The sequence below is a fragment of the Tenrec ecaudatus genome, chromosome X, assembly GCF_050624435.1.
Source record: "Tenrec ecaudatus isolate mTenEca1 chromosome X, mTenEca1.hap1, whole genome shotgun sequence".
NCBI lineage: Eukaryota > Metazoa > Chordata > Mammalia > Afrosoricida > Tenrecidae > Tenrec > Tenrec ecaudatus.
Genome location: NC_134548.1, coordinates 94,602,316 through 94,619,044, shown reverse-complemented (window position 1 = coordinate 94,619,044; position 16,729 = coordinate 94,602,316). Strand labels below are relative to the sequence as shown.

At 39.8% G+C, this 16,729-nt stretch overlaps 1 pseudogene; it reads right to left on the bottom strand.

Annotated features, from left to right (window-relative positions):
* Positions 1-13,159: 13,159 nt before the first annotated feature.
* LOC142433535 (aconitate hydratase, mitochondrial pseudogene) lies at positions 13,160-15,718 on the bottom strand (annotated as a pseudogene).
* Positions 15,719-16,729: the final 1,011 nt, after the last annotated feature.

Below are 16,729 nucleotides of genomic sequence, written 5' to 3'. Positions count from 1 at the left end.
TGCGTAACCAAGTGGTCCACATGTCAATGGTCTCCACTCCTTTCGCAGTATCATCTGTCTTCCAGTCGGCACCTATGACCTAGTTCATATTGCTTATGATCAGTTGACTCAAGAAGGAAAACTCATGCTTGATTCACAGAGGGTGCTGCATAGTATACAAAGGTGGACAGCAGGAGTAGCACTATATCCCCAATCTGGGACCTCCTAATGGGCAAAAAGTTGAGCAACATACCTTGTGTCCATTGTGCTTAGAAGAGACATGACTAGATGTGAGAATTACAGAAATTGATGGATTGTGCCCAATGGTTTTCCTGGACTGTCAGGTGCTTTGAAAAAACATAATTGAAAAATTGATGACAAGAAGTGTGGGAAAAGATATGTGCCTAGACTTTTCTGAATGGGCAAAAAAGTGAAGATATTTGTGCTCATTGGAAAGCTACCTTTGTAGAGGATTTTAACAATCAAGTAGATAGGTTTGCATATTTTATGGAAGCCAGTCATCTTGTTTTCTAAGTCTTTCTGTCATAGGCTCATGGACAAAGTGGCTAAGATGGCAGGTATGGAGGTTGTTCATGGATTCAGCAACATGGCCTTCCATTCATCAAGTCTGACTTGGCTACTACCACTGCGGAGTGACCAATCTGCCAGCAGCAGTGACCAACACAGAGTCTAAGATACAGGAACATTTCTTGGCGAACACACCAACAACCTAATAGCAGATTGATAAAAGAAGGCCACTTCCTTAATGTAAAGGGCAGTGTTTTGTTCTTACTGGAATAGACACTTACTGTGGATAAAAAAATTGAATTTCCTGTATGCAATGTTTCTTCCCAAACTACCATTTGTGGACTTCTAGAATGCCGTATTCTCTGGCATGTGATTCCACATAGTATTGCCTCTTGTCAGTGTGCTCAGTTCAAAGCAAAGGGGCCCATGTTCATAAATTCCACTTGCCTTACCATATTCCTGATAATCCTGAAGCAGCTGGCATGAGAAAACGATGGAATGACTTTTAAAGAAACAAGTATCTCTCTTTTTAAGTGGAAATATCTTGCAAGGTTACACAATGTTCTTCAGAAGGTTATATATGTCCCAAACGTGGGGCCAATAAATGGTGCTGTTCCTCTACTAGTCAAAATTCATGGATCAAGGAACCAAGTGGTGGAAATGGGAGTGGCACAACTCATTATTATTTCTAGTGAACCATTCACAACACATCCCCCTCCTGTTCCCACTATTCTGTGCTCTTCTCATCTACAGGTATTAGCTGCAAAGGCAGGAATATTCCCACCTGGAGACTTTACATTAACTCCAAATTAACTGGACATTATGGGCTCTTTATGTATCTGGATCAACAGACAAAGATGGGTATTGCTATTTAGTGGTGTGATTTATTCTGGTTATTAGAGGGACATTTGATTGGTATTATATATGGAAGGCAAAGAAAAATATAACTGAAACTAGGAGATTCCTTACTTAGATTACCTCTTAGAACTACCGTGTCCTGTGGTTAAAATCAATGAAAAACTATAGTAACACAATTTTGATATGACTACTGATGACCAAGACCCTTCAGAAATGAAGGTTTGGGTCACCCCTCCAGGCAAAGAACCATGACCTGCTAAGGTACTTGTGGAGAGCAAAGGAATAAGCAATGACTATTGGAAGAAAATAGTTTTAAATATCAGGTAACCCCACTTAATCAGTTTCAGAAGTGACTGTAATTGTTATTAATATTTCCTCTTTATTGGTATGCATCAAACATGTTTTGTTTTGTTCATTTATAAAACACAAGATAGAAATGAGGTCAGGACACATTCATTTTTTACATGGTATTAGTTATATCATGCTATATGTAAGTATGACTTTATTATTATTTTCCTTTGATGATTATCCATGGTTTAAGGAGATGTATCTACGTTCCAAGTTGACAAGGGGTGGACTGAGGTAGTTTGGTTTTGTGTAAACTTGGGTGGGCCAGGATTCTGCCATGATGTTATCAAACATAATGTAATGAACTCCGTGATGGGATCTGCTATGAACAGCTGAGCAATTGTGGGAAAAATACAGTAGTGCTGTCCCTTTATCAAGTCGCAGTTTTGAGACAATTGACAGGGAATTTTTGTAGGGGTGCAGTTTACTCTTATTTATGCAGACTAAGTGGGAATATTTCTCACTTGCTGGACTTGATCCTGCATCTAGTTCATTGACCCTGGGAGTTTTCAGCACCCTAGAAACCTTGGAATCATCTGTCTCTGCCTGCACTGCCTTACTGTGGTCTTCCTGCTTCCTGGCTCATCAAAACCCAACAGCTACACAGTTCAGGAAATCTTCTAGTTTAATATCTGACTTACAGACTTAAAGGAGATTTTACTTAACTGCTTCTACAACTGATCATATATAATTTCTTGATCATATACATATTTAACTGATTTTGTTCCTCTAGAAAACCTAGCCTAACACTGACATTTAACAACAACAACAACAGCACACAGTCTTGAAAGCATTATTACAAGAAGCAAACAATAAATTTGAATAAGAGATATTTGGCCAACTGACTGGACTAGATTCATAGTTATGCTCTTTATGAAAAAATAAAAGTGATAGAGCAGCATGTCGAAATTCTCATACAATATCATTAAAATCACCAAACCAAACAAAAAACAAACTCACTATCAACCTATAGGTCAGAAGAGAACTGCCCCTGTGGGTTTATGAAACTGTAGTCCTTTAGGAACTAAAAAACATCATCCTTCTCCCCTGGATTGGTTGGTGATTTCAGACTGCTGATCTTGTAGTTAATAGCCCAACATATAGGCCCCTACTCCATCATGGTTCATATCCTGTTGCATCAACACCCAAAATGGTAACTTCAAGAAATTCAAGCTGGATTCAGAAGACAATGCAAAATGAGTAGTATCATTATTGATAGCAATTGGATCTTGGCTGAAAGCAGAGAATGCCAGAATGATGTTTACCTGTTTTGCATATCTATGCAAAAATTGTACAATTAGTAAGACAAAAGAATGGTTACTTTGGGGTTTTGGTGATGACAAAGAATATTGACTCAAAATTCATTCATATATCACTGGCTTATGTCCCTGGTCCATTTTAGAGATATCATTATCATTTTATTTGGGAAGATTATAAATCATCCTCATGGGACTTATTAGTTTAGCCAGTGCTATAGAATTTAAAATGCTGTTGAGAAAAGAAAAGTATAAATGTATAGGATAACCTTTTAAACTAAAATACATGGATTCTTGACTTGTGCAAATTAGAGTTTTAAATGATGGGAAATTCTTTATGCAAACAGTGAAGATTGAAGATAGGTCAAAAATTTTAATAACCCTCATTCCCAAAGACAGGGCTATGCCTTCTGGACTGAGATATATTATGAAGAAGCAAAGATAATATCAAATGCATAGTTGTCTTAAATTACAATTTATTGGGCACCTTCAAAGCAAGAGATTTACACCAAAGTCTAATGACTTTCAAATCTATACATGTGGGATAGTGGTCATCTGCTTCTTCTCAAGTAGGGAATTTTAGATCAAGTCCAAGGGAATAGTTCAGTACCTTTTCTCAGATACAGATGTCTTAAGGTAAAGTCCAGTTGAATTAGTAGGGTTTCCAACTCAGATCCTTCTGTTGTGACCTATGAAGGATATTGTGCACCACAAAAGGACAAAGTATAAATTTTTGGATCTCTATATTATGCAGTCTGTGCCACTAAGAGCTGGATAGAAACTCACACAAAATGCATGATTAGAAACAATACAGGGTGCATTGTCCCTTTAGAGATCTATATAAATAATCTTTAGCATTTTTCCAAATGAAAGAATTCTCATCCTGCTTTACCCATCAACAGATTTGAAATCATCTTCTCTAGGACAGACATGCCACCCCTCACCATTGGATTTTCATTTACATGAAGGCTCACTGAGCACCCTAGTTGGAATATCTGTTGATTTGGGGTGACTTTGGAACAATGACATATGGCCAAATGATTGGTCTTCTCACTATCTATTCCCCAATATGAGGAAATGACTCCAACTGAGGTGAGAGCTCCAATGTTGAAGTGGTTTGTAAGATGTACAGGCAATGAGGCAAAATATGGATCATGAATATTAGGCAACTTATTAGTGGCCTCATACAAGGTTTATCCTTTTGTGAGCAATGAAATTCACTCAGCATAATGGTTTCCATATGCATCCATATCATTAGGTGCTTCATGGTTTCATCACTATTTTTTAGGGATGCATAGTATTCTATATGCAAGAGTTTCTTCCTCCATTCTTCTATTGAAGAATATTTGGGCCTTTTCAAGTATCTTGCTATTGTCAATTGTGCTGCTACGAACATGAGAGACCGTAGGTCTGTTCATGTTGCATCTCTTACTTCTTTGGGTATAAAAGGATTCCTATGAAATTTTTATTTGCAATAGTTTCAGGTAGCACCACATTTCTTTCTACAATGGTTGTACATGTTTACAAGCCTACTAGCAGTATATAAGACTTCTAATCTCTTCATACCCAATCCAATATTTGCTATTTTCTGTTCCTTTGTTTTTTGTTTTTAATCAATGTATCATTGTGGGTGTAAAGTGATATTTAATTGTTGTTTTGATTTGCATTTCTCTCATGCTAGTGAATTTTCCATATGTTTGTTAGCAATCCAAGTGCCATCTATGATGAACTCTTTGTTCATGGATTTTGCCTAATTTTAATTTGTTAGTTACAAAAGTCTGTTGTCAACTTCAGACTATTAAAAGTGAAGGGGTGGGGTTTAGCCTGTCAATCAAGGTGCAGCTTGATGACTTCATTTGGTGATACAAAGAAGATAAATAGCTCACTGGAGGTGGGACTTACACTCACATACTGTGAGACATTCCTGCTGACAAGACCCATTGAGTTACACTCGAGACCTGGTGCTGGTGGAGCCACATGGAGACCCCTGCCAGCTAGGATATGTTTCCTCTGCCACTGGATCCACAGTACTGTCCACCCACTGGTTTGTGACCTCCCTGCAGTTGGTGTCATTGCAAGTGAGTCTGAAGAGGAATTTATAGACTGGTACTGGATATATGGCTTAATATTGGACTTATGGACTTGTTCTGGACTGGACTGGGATGTTTTCTTCATATACAATTATTCTTTATAAAAAATCTTTCCTATACATATATGAGTGTCTCCACGAATTTGTTTCTAGTCTACCTGGACTAACGCATTTATTTGTTTGTTTTCTTATTGAGGTGTTGCTGAATTCTATAGATTTTAGAACATGGTTCCTTGTCCACTGGGTATTTGATAAAGATGTTTTCTCCATCTGTGGGCTCTCTTTGTACTTTTTTTTAAAACTATTGGTAATCGTTTTATTGGGGGATCTTACAGCTTTTATAACAATGCATACATCAGTTGTATCAAGCATATTTGTACATATGTAGCCATCATCATTTTCAAAACATTTTCTTTCTACTTGAGCCCTTGATATCAGCTTCTGTTTTTCCCTCCCCCTTTGCCTCTCGTATACCCTTGATAAATTATATGTTATTATTATTTTCATGTCTTACACAATCAGCTGTCTCCCTTCACCCACCTTTCTGTTGTTCATCCCCTGGGGTTGGGGGTGGGCTTTTATGTTGATCCTTGGGAACTTTTCCACATCCCCCCCACCCACTTGTTCCTCTCTTTGTACTCTTTTGATTAAGTATTTTGGTGTAAAAGTGTCTTATTTTTATTAGGCCATTTTGTAATTTGTCTTCTATAGTGCATGCTTCCTTTATTATATTTGGTAGTATGTATAAGACCCTTTAGTTTGTCCCTGTTGTCTCATTGATAATCCTCATAACTCTGCGATTTAAATGTATAACCCATTGAGTTCATTTTTGTGCATGGAGCAAGGTATGGGTCCAGTTTCATTCTTCTGCAGATGGAAATCTAATTTTGCCAGCACCATTTATTGAAAGGGCTGTCTGTTTCTCATTTAATAGTTTTGGGAACTTTGTGGGAGATCAATTGCCCATAGATAGATGGATTTATTTCTGATTTTGTAAATGTATTCCATTTGTCTATGAACCTACTATTATACCAGTATGTTTTGATTACTCTGGCTGTGTCATAGGTTTTGAATTTGGGGAGTGTTAGGCTTCCTATTTTGTTCTTCTTCTTAAGGAGTTCTTTGATTATATTAAGTATCTTGTCATTAGATTTTTCTTTTTTTAAGAATAAAGTTGGGTTTGGATAGGAATTGCATTGTATTTATAGATTGCTTTGTGTCTATTGACATCCTCACAGTATTCAGTCTTCCTATTCGTGAACGTGGGGTAGTCTTTGATTTGTTTCTGTCTCTTTTGGTTTCTTTTAATAGTGTTCCTTAGCTTTCTTTGTACAGCTCTTTGATTTCTTTGGCCTCTTTTAATAGTGTTCCTTAGCTTTCTTAGTACAGATCTTTGATTTCTTTGGCCAGATTTATTCCAAAGTATTTCATTTTTTGGTGTTGGTATTGTAAATGCAATTGTGTTCTTGATGTGTTTTGTGGAGCTCTCTTTGCTGGTCCACAGGAAGCCAATTGATTTCTGCTTGATTTATCTTGTATTGTGGTACATTCCTCCAATATATCAATTATTTCTAACAATATTTGATGGTGATTTTGTCATTTTCTACATATAAAATAATTTTGTCTTAAAATACTGAAAGTTTAACTTTTTCATTGTTCATTTGCACCCCCTTGGTTTCTTTTTGCTCTCTAATGATTCTGGCTAAGCCTTCCAGCTCAATGTTGAATGTTGTCTGATTTACAATGTGAAAATGGCCATTTGTTTATCATATATGACCATATTATGTTGAGGAATTTCCCTTCCTTCCTATTTTTTTAATTAAAAATGGGTGTTGGATGTCGGAAAATGCCTTTTCTACATCGATTGCTATGATCAGTTAGTTCTTATTCTTTGTTTTGTATACGTGGCGGATTATAATTGATTTTCTAGTGTTGTACCATCCTTGAGTATTTGATATAATTCCACGTGATAATAACACATGTTTTTGATACATTGTTGAATTATATTTTATAAGTATATGATGGATATTGGTCTTTAGTTTTCTGGCTTTTGGGGGGTCTTTGCTTGGATTGGACATCTGGGTTTATTCTCAATTCATAGAATGCATTTGCTGATGCCTCTTCATATATTATGAAATAGTCTGAGGAGAATTAGTGACAGGTCTTCACTGAACAGTTGAAAAAAATTACCTTCTAAAGCCATCTGGTCTTAGTTTTTGTTGTTGCTGTTGTTGAGAAGTCTAGTGATGAGTTTCTATATTTCCTTTGTTTCAGATCTGTTGTCACTTTCTACATGAGTCTGTGTTATTTTGGGTAGATGGTGTAGTTAAAGATATCTATCAATTTTTTAAGTTATCTTAAGTACATTCTTTCATAGTAATGTGTGTGTGTGTGTGTGTGTGTGTGCTTTATTTCATTTGGATCTGTTTTGATGTTTCCCTTTTCATCTCTAATTAAATATATTTGCATCATATATTTTTTGCTTTGTTAGTTTTGCCAGTAGCTTGTCAATTTTGTCAATCTTTCAAATAACCAACTTCTTGCCTTATTGACCTTTGCCATGGTTTTTCTGCTTTCTTATTCATTTATTTCTTCTAAAATCTTTATTTCTTTTCTTGTGTTGATGGAGAGTTTGTTGTTGCTCTTTTCCAGTTTTTGGAGGTGTTTTATTAAGAGGCTTATTGCGTATTTCTCTTTTTTCATGTGTGGGTTGATTGCCATAAATTGTCCTCTGATAACAGCTTTGTTGTGTCCTAGTGTTTTTTAATGTAGTGTTCATTCTCATTTGTTTAAAGAGATTTCTTAATTTTATCTCTTAAATGATCTACTATCCAGTCATTTTTAAGTAGTATGTTGTTTAATCTCCATGTGTTTTGCTCTATGTTCTTGTTCTGTATAGTTTCAATGTTGGTTTAGTTAGATTTTAATTTCTCATTTCATAGCATTATGATGTGGGAAAATGGATCTAACAATCTCAAAATTTTGGGAAGTATTAGGCTTTCTTTGCAGCTGTGGTCGTTACATAATCTGGTGTCAATTTGAGATGAATACGAGTGAAGTGGTGGAAACACCCCTGTTCTCTCTCTCTCTCTCTCTCTCTCTCTCTCTCTCTCTCTCTCTCTCTCTCTCTCTGTCTTCACTCCTTGAGATGTTGCTCTACTGACAAGACACATGGTGCTATGCCCTGGGAGCTAGAGAAGCCACATTGACCTACCCTGATGCAACCAGACCCCTGGGAATTGAAGGGGCCATGGGGAGATCTCTGCTAGTGCTGAGATGCTTACATCACTGGATCCAAATACTTTCTACCCACTGGCCTGTGATCATCGTGCACTTGGCGTCAATGCATGTGTTTCATGAATCTGAAGAGGACTCTATATATATTGGTATCGGACATATGGGTTAATATCAGACTTGTGGGCTTAGACTGGACTGGGTTGGGTACACATATGAGTTTCTATGGATTTGTTTCTGTAGTATACCTGGACTAAAACATTATGGTACCAGGAGTAGTGTACTAGAGAAACAAATCATAAATATGGAGAGAGTGTGCTTGTTTGACCTCTCCTTCATGGCAGTGTTTCTTCTTTGGCTAGCCAGAAGTCAGATATGGCCATGCAGTTTACTGGGTTGTTTTCTGGAAAGAAGTTAAAGTTTTGGAAGAGGAAATTAAAGTTTTGATTATTTTATTTGGTTGTTATATTTGGTTATTCCTGTTTGAATGGAAAGAATGAATGTTATTACCGTATAATTTGAGCTCAGGGATGGAAATCACCATTTGAATTTCTCAGAAACCATGCTGCTTAAGAAAATGGCTCACAGAGGTCAAAATATCTATAGAATGTCTGGCTCAGGTTTGATGCTCTCAGTGGCCCAATCTCATATTTTTGTATAAATAGAATAGTTTGAATAAGGATTTAGATAAGCTATATAAGGATTAAACTTGACTCTTTAAGAATTGAGTTTAGTATGTGATTCTACTGTGTTTATACTGATTTCTTATGCTTATTTTTGTAGATATGTGGATGTATACAAATGATTATTGCGAAGTATGAAAATGGACAGCTTGTAAATTCATTTGCCTAGAGCCATTAATTTGACCTCTAAATAGTTTTAGGACATGACAAGAAGGCTCTGAAGGGATTAGCAAAGAAGGCTCTGAAGGGATTAGCCCAATCCAGTGTTTTGGAGTACTCAGGATATTTGCATTCCAAGAGAACAGCCCAAGGACAAGATTGATAGATTGAAGGAAAAATGAACTCTGGATTTTGGAATTTTGATCCAGTGGTTGGTGCCAGTAGCTGGGAGAAAAACCTGGAAACATGAAGGAAACTCCTCTCAGGGACTAAATGTTGGCAGACTAAAATGCTGGAGAGGTGGCCAACTAGATCCACTTGTGGAGTGTAAGTGGGAGAAATGTAGCAATAAAGAGATTGGCTGAGTCTGACCACTGACACCCGTTGACCTGTTTACAGGTACTGGAGGAGAATATCAGAGCGGGTTGACTGGTCTGAAGTTCATGACCCAGCACAAGGGAGTTAAGCTTGTTCAGAATCTGTGATGGGGCTATGATCTAAAGGCAAGGAAACCAATGGTCACCCTGGTGAAGCTAAGTGAGGTAGCCCACATTGAGTTGACCAGAACCCAACCAGATGAGGAGAAGATATTTGAGCCTGTGAACTGGTGCATATTGCTGCAGACTTTATGGATGGCCTGTCCTGATTTGACTTTGCTTATCGATGTGGACCCACAAGGTTCCAACTGGAATGAAGTTTCTCCACATCAAAGAATGTGATTGTCTCCTCAGGGCACTTGGTTGATGTGAGTAGTATAGAGATTGGATACCCAAAATTGGGGGGGGGGGGATAAAGTCATGAAGTGATTGGCTTACAAACTTTCATAGGTGAAGGAATATATTTTTAGGATTCTAGTATACATCTTCAGGTTGACATAAAGTCATCAAACTACCACAATGATTATCTGTCTTCATTGAGAGTGGTGTGTTTAAGTCTCCTACTATTTTATCCAAACACCTCGGTTCTGTCAGTTTGTCATGCTATAGTGGTTTGTGTGTTTCTGGAAACTGTGTCATTGGTATTTCAAATGCCAGCAAGATTACTCAAAATGAACAGGTTTCAGCATAGCTACCACACTACCCATAAGAGAGGAACAAACTATTGAACCTCTTATGTATACCTTGGAAATATTGTCAGCTTCTGATGATAGCCTAATGAATGGAAGCAGGAAAATGTTGGAAATAGTGCTGGGGATGGGCCTTTCTGTTAAATGGAATCACTTAAAATATGAATAAGGAAGAGAAGCCTACTTAAATAGCAAGAACTACTATAATGTGAATGGAGAAAATCCTGTGGGAATAATGCCTTCAGTATCTTCATTTTGTGGTGGGGCATGATTCAGAATGAGAAAAAGAGCTTCAAATATATACTACTAACTGAAATTTATAAAGTATGAAATTAAGAAAGTTGGAAGTTGTTAAAAATGAAATGGAACTCATAAGCAGCAATATCATAGGTATTAGTGAGCTGAAATGTACTGGTATTTGTCATTTTAAATCAGAAAAGCATCGAGTTTACTATGCTGGAAATGACACAATTAAGACATAATCATTCTTCAAAAAGGATATTTCAAGATCTATGTAGAAGTACATTGCTGATGGGATAGGATTATATCTACTCAAATTTAAGAAAATCCAATGAATGCTAATATTATGTAAGTTTATGTACAAAACACAAAGTTTAGTGTTGCAGAAATTGATGAATTATACTAAAGCCTTCATTCTTTAATTGATCAAACAAGCAATTACGATACATCGATAATTATTGGCGATTGAAAGGCAGAGGTTGGAAAAAAGAGGAATGAGCAGTAGTGGAAAAATATTGTCTTGACAATAAGCATACTACCAGGAAAGTTCAAGCCCTGGAGAAGGACATCATGCTTGGTAAAGTGGAAGGGCAGTGAAAAAGTGGAAAACCTTCAATGGGGCAGATTGTCACAGTGGCTGTAACAATGAGCTCCCATATAGGAACATTGTGAGGATGCCGCAGTACTGGGTAGTGTTTAATTCATTTGTGCTTGCGTCCATACTGATCTGATGGCCCTTAACAGCAACAACAAATATATATATATATTTGAGTTGTCTATTTCTCTCTTCAACTCTGTGGAGGTTTTATTGCTGAATTTTAATAATTTTGTTTTCATTATGGTCATGTTTTTATAATGATATATTCTTGTCCTATTGTTTGTTTAATCATTATAAACTGTCCAATTTTGTCTTCTATCATATGATTTGCTTAGAAGTCTATTTTATCAGAGCTCAATATTGCAACTCTTGCTTTTTTATAGTTGCCATTGGCTTTATACACTCTCCGCCATACTTTGATTTTTAGTCTACTTTTGTCTTTGACTTTAAGTGAGTCTCTCTGGTAGACAGCATATTGATGGGTCTTGTTTCCTAATTCAGTATGTTACTCTCTCTCCTGATTTGTACATTTAATTCATTGACATTCAGTGTAATTTTGATATGTATGGGTTTGATGCTATCCTTTTGTTATGTTTGTGTGTGTGCGTTTGTATCTTGTTCCTCCTCTATTTCTACATTGTTTTGAATGCACTTTTCATTGTACAGATTTCTGGGGGGCTGTTGTCCTGTGTAATGCCAACATGTCTGTCTTCTGTTGTTGATTATTTGTCCATAGTGATCCTGTCATTATTTTTTTGCTAATGTTGGTCTTGATTTTTAAGTTTCTTTAGTATTTCCTTTATTTTTTCATAGTATTGAAGGGATCATTTTACTGGATATAAAGCACCTTTATTTCTTCACAGTATTGAAGTGATCATTTTACTGGATATAAAATTCTTGGGTAGATGTTTCTGTTTTTCTTTCATAATTTGCTATATGTGACTCCATTATCCTCTTGCCTGCATGCTTTCTCCTGAGAAGTTAAAGCTTATTCTTATCAGTTTTCCTTTGTATTTGACTCTTCTTTTAACACAAGATGCATTTAGAATTTTCTCCTTTTCCATAAAATTGGAGAGTTGGACTATTATAGATCATGGTGTTTTTCTTTTAAGATCTATCCTGTTTAGAGTTCTCTTAGAATCTTCTTTTTTATAGTAGTTTTATTGACATACAATTCACTTATCATGCACTTCAATTATTATAAACAGTTGCACAATAATCACCTTAATCAGTTAGAGAACATTTTCTTCCTTCCTGCATCTACTGTTACCAGCTCCCAATTTCCACTCAATCCCCCCCCACACAAACACTCCCCGATAAGCCATTAAACACATTATTGTTATTATCTTTATAGATCCACCCATCCTGGAGTTCATATACTGGAAAACATAGAGAGTAAAACGACCACAGCAGTAATAAAGTAAACCAGAGAAAACCCTCAATAGAAAATAAAGCAGGAAACATTAAAAAGTAGAACATATTTAAAATGGGTCATAAGGGAGATCAAATAATAAGGTGTTAGATTTTATCCTAACTAGTTCTGCAACAATCGACTTTCCATTGTATTTGGCTTGCTAGCAATGTTATTTACATGCCTGGTTCATTGCCAGAGGCAGTTCACTGAAGGCTCAATCAATGTGTCCTTGCCCTTCAATTAAAAAAGCAAACGAACAAAAAAATGAAACAATTTTAAAAATGGGTGGAAAGGAGATAAAATAAGTCATTACATTTTAACCTACAGTAACTACATCTGCCATAATTGAGTTTACAATGTTCTCTGTCTGACAGAAAGGTTATCCATATCACTCCACTATAATTAGAGGATATTCACTAAAACCTTAAACAATGTAGGGACCTTACAAGTGGATTTTCAGCTTCCAATCTCATCAACAGCCTTGTGCAAATCTAGCCTTCTGCAAACTGTGTGTTCACAATGTAAGCTTTGATATAATCTCTTCTTTCAGATTTGGATTTTATTATTTCTAATCTTTGGATCACACAGATTGGTGTGCTTCTGTCATGTGGACATAGTTGACTCCTCACTTTATTTCTTTCTTTATTTTTTTGCCCGTGAACTGTGACTCTTCTTTTCTTTAAGAACAAATGGTTCTCTAGACCCCTTTAGCCTCCAGTGAAATGGTCTGGCACAAGAACACTTTCCTCAGGCAGGTCATCAGAATAAATAGCGTGCACAGACCGGCTCCAGAATGGCTGGAACTGGAACCAGAAGGACAGGCCATCTAAGAACCCCATGGTCACTGCGTGACTGAGGAGGGTCAGGTGGAGTGTGTGGCCCCGTGGTGGGGCTGGCTCAGCTCCAGTCCTGATGAAGCGCAGGCTGCACTTGCATGGATGACAAGCAGGCAGGCAGCGGCCTAGGTGCTGCAGCTCCTTCATCCTGTTGAGCGCACTGCCAGCCTGGAACCCCTCGATCTGAGTCTTGTTGACAGTGTGGTTTAGGAAGATGGTCTCCTGGGTCCCGTTGGGGTGTTTGATGATGCAGTTCAGGGGTTTCTCGGGAGCAAAGTCCTTCAAGCCCTGGATGGTCAGCTTGTCTACGGGGTGGATCTTGTTGTAGTCAGCGGGCTCGGCGAAGGTGAGGGGCAGCAGGCCCTGTTTCTTCAGGTTGGTTTCGTGGATCCTGGCGAAGCTCTTGGTGATGATGGCCTGGCCCCCGAGGTGGCGGGGCTCCAGCGCTGCGTGCTCCCAGCTGGAGCCCTCACCGTAGTTCTTGTCTCTGACCACCACCCACCTGATGCCTTGTTTCTTGTACTAGCAGGCCGTGTGTGGGACGGGGCCGAACTCCTGGGTGACGGCGTTGCGCACAGTTGACCTTGCCCGTTTTCAGTGTGGATGGTGCCAATGAGCAGGTTATTGGAGATGTTGTTCAGGTGCCCTCTGAACTTGAGTCAGGGGCCGGCGGCCGAGATGTGGTCAAGTGCACTTCCCTTTGACCTTGATGAGGATCTGCAGGTCCTCCAGGTCCTTGCCGTTCCACTTGTCGAAAGGCTCCAGGAGCTGCAGGCACTGGCGGGTGGGGCTCACGTCTACCCGCTGTCCACTGCTGTCCTTTGGCGGGGGGCGGGGGGCTGCTGGTAGGTGTCCTGACAAGGGTCAAACTGTGCAGGGAAGCTCGTATGCGTCCGGAGCCTCCCGCTTGAATTTCTTCCCGTCGTTGCCTGGGTTGAACTTGACGGTGCCGGCAATGGCCATGTCTGCGACAATCTCTGGGGATGTGACAAAGGCGTGGGTCTTGGGGTTGGCATCGTTGCGACCAGTGAAGTTCCGGTTGTAGGAGGTGACAATGGTGTTTTTCTCTCCCTTCTTGAAGTCTCTCCTGTCCCACTGACCAATGCAGGGGCCACAGGCGTTGGTCAGAACGATACCGCCCACATCTGTCAGGGTCTATGCGTAGCCACCCCCTCAATGGTGGCCCGGATCTGCTCAGAGCCTGGCATGATGATGAACTGGGACTTGCGCTTGAGCCCGTGAGCCAGCGCCTGCTTGGCCACAGCTGCCGAGCGCCCCAAGTCCTCGTAGCTCGAGTTGGTTGGTGCAGCTGCCGATAAGACCCACTCGGATGTCCAGGGGCCACCCTTCCTTCGCGGCCACTTTACCCACATCGGCCACAGGGTGGGCCAGGTCGGGTGTGAAGGTCCTTTGATCTGCGGCTTCAGCTAGTTGAGGTTATTTTCCACCAGCTGATCATAATGGCAGCTGGGGTCCGGCACCAGGTTTTCCTTGAATTCGTGGGCAATACTGGCAATGTCTTCCCGGCCCGTCTTGCTCGGGTACTTCTTCATTCTGTGGGTGTAAGGGAACACGGAGGTGGTGGCTCCGATTTCTGTGCCCATGTTGCAGATTGTTGCCATGGGCAGGAAATGGAGTCAACGCTGAGCCCTTGGTACTAGACGATGGCACCTGTGTCCCCCTTCACGATGAGGATGCCCGCCACCTTCAGAATCACATATTTGGGGGAGCTCCAGCCAGAGAGTGAGCCGGTCAGCTTCATATCAATCACCTTGGGGCACTTCAGCTCCCATGGGATCCCGGCCATGACGTTCACTGCATGAGCACCCCCAACCCCAATGCAGATACCCCCAAGGCCTCAGTGCCAATCAGAAGAACCCCAGGGTATGCGTAGTTTTTCAGAAAGATCTGGTGGATGATTCCTAAACCAGGCTGCCAGAAGCCACGCCGTACTTGGCACCTGCAGTTGCCAGGGAATTATGCACTTCCTGGTTTATGTCCTTAGCTCGGCGCAGGTCTCTGTCACCCCCAAACTGGGCCTCGATCAGGTGGTCACAGTGGATAGTGGACGGCACGGCCACCTTGGGCAACCCACTAATGATGAACTGCAATATGGCTATTTGGACCGTGGCGTCCTGCATGGCCACACGGTCCGGCCACAGCCACAGACACGTCTTTCCCAGCTCAATCTCCTGGCTGACTGGGTCATCCAGGTGGCCATACACGATCTTCTCAGACAGAGCCAGAGGCCTGGTCAGTCGCTTGCGAACGATGTTAATGTTCTTCTCCAGTGGGTCATAGCGGATGTACTCGGTGGGCTCGAAGTGCCTCATGGACACCTTGGCCCATTGGCACAGGACTGAGGCCTTGGTACTGCCGCACACTCAGGGCTTACTGGAGGTGGGTCACCAGTAGGTTGTAAGGCACCATTTTGTGCACTGACAAAGATGAGGTCGCGTGGACTCTTATTTGGCTGCTTGTTTGAAGACAAGTCTTTAAGAACACACAGGCTGTTCTTTTTGATAGCTGGCCACCATCTGCGTTCTTCACCACACTGCTGTATCGCCCATATCACCAGTGATCTCTTCATGAGGGCAAACATCGAGCAGTTCTATGTCATAAGAACGAATTGTTCTTAGATTGGGCCTAGAACTAAGTGCAATCCCCAAATCCATTCACACATCTATAGTTGGCATACACCTCTGGTTTACTTTAGGGGGCTCACTGTTCCAAGATAAAGAACATTGTCAATCATCCTCCTGGGGCATAAGCTAAATCTATTGATAGTGTTATTAATGTATCCATTGGTATAACATTTAACACACTGTTGAGAAATGGAAATTATACAAGCATAGAATAGCTCTGAATTGCATTAAATTAATTATTCATTTGTGCAGATTAAAATCTTAAGTGACTGGCATTGTTTACACCAACAATGGGGATTGATGCTAGGGTAAAAATTCCAATAACATTAACTCACAAAGGCAGAATCATGTCTATCATATTAATACATGTAATATAAAGCAATATTTTATGTTTTACAATTTAAAATTGTAAATATATGGTAGTCCTGGGCCACCATTCATAGGGAACCCTCTAAGCAAAGGATGAAAGTCCTCATGAAAATCCAGTGACCAAAAATTCCATGATCTTGAAATAGCAGTCATCTGCATCTTCTCACACTCGGGAGTTCTGGCCTTAAGTCTAAGGGCCACGGGTAAGTTTGAAATACTTCAAAGCTCATGTAATAGGTTTTGTAATATGAGTCCTTCTGGTGGGACCTATGAAGGATATTGTGCACATTGAAAGGAGAGAGTATAAAGTTCTAGTAGTTTGTAGAACACAGCTTGGTTCACCAAGGGCTAGACAGTGCTAGCAAAAGTGTCTGATTAAGAACATGTTGCTTTTGTTAGGTGCCATAGAGTCAGTTCTGACGCAACA